Genomic DNA, 2,507 nt, shown 5'->3' with positions numbered 1-2,507 from the left:
GAATCCCCACGCACTAGGCGCCGTGCGTCATCGGGGGCGTGGTCATGGGGGCGTGGCTTCCAACTGGGGAATAGTGGGGCGCCAGACAAGGTGGAAAGACGGGGAACTCGTAAGAGCAGGCTTTGGTGGCCTGGCAGCAGAAGAAGGAAGGAGGTATCAGGAGCAGGGCGATAGCGAGAAAAGTGGGGAAAGATTCTGGTATTCAAAAAACAAAACCAAAAAAGACTGGGGGGAAACAGCACAAAAATATAGTGAGGGAGTTGCAGCACTGGTTCCCCATCACCCAAAGGATAAAAGGCAGTTTCTTAACTTGCCACATGGAAATCTCTAAGACCCAGCTTCTTTGCCCCTTCATCAGCCTCATTTTCCACCTCTCCGGGGGACTTCATGTTCCCCATTGTCCTCTTTTCAGGCCATTAGGCCTGAAAACGTCCAAGCCCTCTCCTCCCCTTGCATTATGAATTCCTACTCCTCCTTCAGCCCTCAACTCAAATTATCACCTCCTGCAGGAAGCCTTTCCCAATATCCTAGATTGGATTTGGTGCTCCTTTTGCTGGGTATCTCTAGCCACTTGCACATAACTTCATTGTAGCTACCTGTGCTGTAATTATTTATTTACATGTTGTGTCTCTCACTAAACTGCTGCTCCTTCAGGGCAAAAACTACATCTGATTACATCTTCATATTCCCTAGCAGGTGCCTGGCACACAATAAATACTTAAGAAATAAATAGCATAGCATTCTGCCACTCACTAAGAATACTCCTGCCTCAGGGCTTTTAGGTTTGCTCTTCCCTGTGCCTGGGATGTGCTTCCTCCAGATATTTCCTCTCATTGTGTCTCTGCTCAAATGTTACCACCTCAGAGAAGCCTTCCCTGGCCAAACTATCTAAAACAACATCCCCAATCACTCTCCCTTACCCTGCTTTAATGTTTTCTTTCACAGCACTTATCACTATCTGACATATTATTTTTGTTTGTTTGTTGACCATCTCCCACTATAATGCAAACTCCAGAGCTCTGGGACTTTTTCTCATTCATTACTGTATCTAAAGCAATGCCTGGTATAGTAGGTACTCAATAAATGTTTATTGAATGAATAAGTGGCATGGAGATAAGTGATAGAGGGATTTTGGAATGTAGTGATGGGGAGAAGAAATTGAAAATACTGTAAAATAGGGAAATGCATAAATGGAAGGTACAGGTCCCTAAGGCCAAACTTGGCCATATCAAGAATGGGAACAAAGACAGAAGCCAAACGCAGCAAGGGAGGGAGGGAGTAGGATGAGGGCCAGGTGGAACTCTGGAGCAGGGTCCTCAGGGAGCAGAGCTCTCCTGGGAAAGCCCCAGTTCAGGTAGAGGAAATGGGATGGGCAGGAGGCTGAGGAGTTTACTCAGATCTAAAGACGAAATCCACCCCGAGCCCAGGCCTCTTTTGGCCAGATGGTTCCGGAAGAGCCTCAGCATCTGTTCCTCTGTAAATTATCCAGTGCTCCCTCCTGCCTGTCTTCTCTGGTGACAGCCGGAACAATTGTCCAGGAATTCCATCTGCTCCCCTGTTCTTCTCCCCTCTACAGCTCATCAACATTTTAGAGTGGAGAGGTGTCCCATTTCCCTGGGCCGAGGGTTGGGAGCCCAGTTTGTCCCTTGGTGGAGCTGGCCTCAAGCACTCACTCCTCCAACAGCACAACAAATAAAACCTCAGCAAAGATCCCCAGGCCCTTGGAAGGAGGGGTCAGTCATCTTTATTTCTCATCCTGTCCACGTTTTTCAATCCCATTCAACTGTTTATTATTATTAATTTAATAAAATTATACTAAATGAATCAATTATATTGGTTCTTGCAGAGCTTTATCAAATAAAGGTTCCCGGTCATTGTACGTTTCCACATGGTTCCCTTTAAATTGTCCATACACTACTTTCAAAATGTGACATTCATTGCGATATAAGACCACAAACTCAGATTTTTTTGAGATGACTTTTACTCTTTGCTAAAGGAATCTGACTGAAAGAAGAAAGATCGTCTCTCTACTTTTCCCTAAACTGTTTTGGGATCCAGAGGAGGAGGGAGGCCCATGAACTGTCAGGTAAACAAACTTAGGGTATATAAGTCTGAAAAACGATTTAAGTTTATATTTTGTAAACAGGGAAAGTGTCAGTAAACATAAATATACCTTTGAAAAGAAAGGGAGTCACAGTCCTCCAGAGTTTTTAACTTTTAGAATATGTAAGATAAAGTTCTTTTTACTGTGAGGAGGCTGGCTGACCTCATCACTCCTTTCTCCATGGACGTACAAATGCACACATGCGTGTGTACCTATACATTCATTAGACCACAATTACATACTTGTTCGCTCTCCCTGTAAAAGAACTATGAGGAAGGCGGTAAAGATTAAAGATCTCTTCTAGGCTTTCAGGGTTTTACGAAGTAGCTGCAATTTGTGGTAGAGTCAAGCTAACTACCTTTTGATGGTAGTTTTCATGACTGTACCTTGGTGTCCACAGGGC

Source organism: Globicephala melas, chromosome 11 (assembly GCF_963455315.2).
Source record: "Globicephala melas chromosome 11, mGloMel1.2, whole genome shotgun sequence".
Taxonomy (NCBI): domain Eukaryota; kingdom Metazoa; phylum Chordata; class Mammalia; order Artiodactyla; family Delphinidae; genus Globicephala; species Globicephala melas.
The sequence above is the reverse complement of the archived record's forward strand: the minus strand, read 5'-3'. Positions refer to the sequence as shown.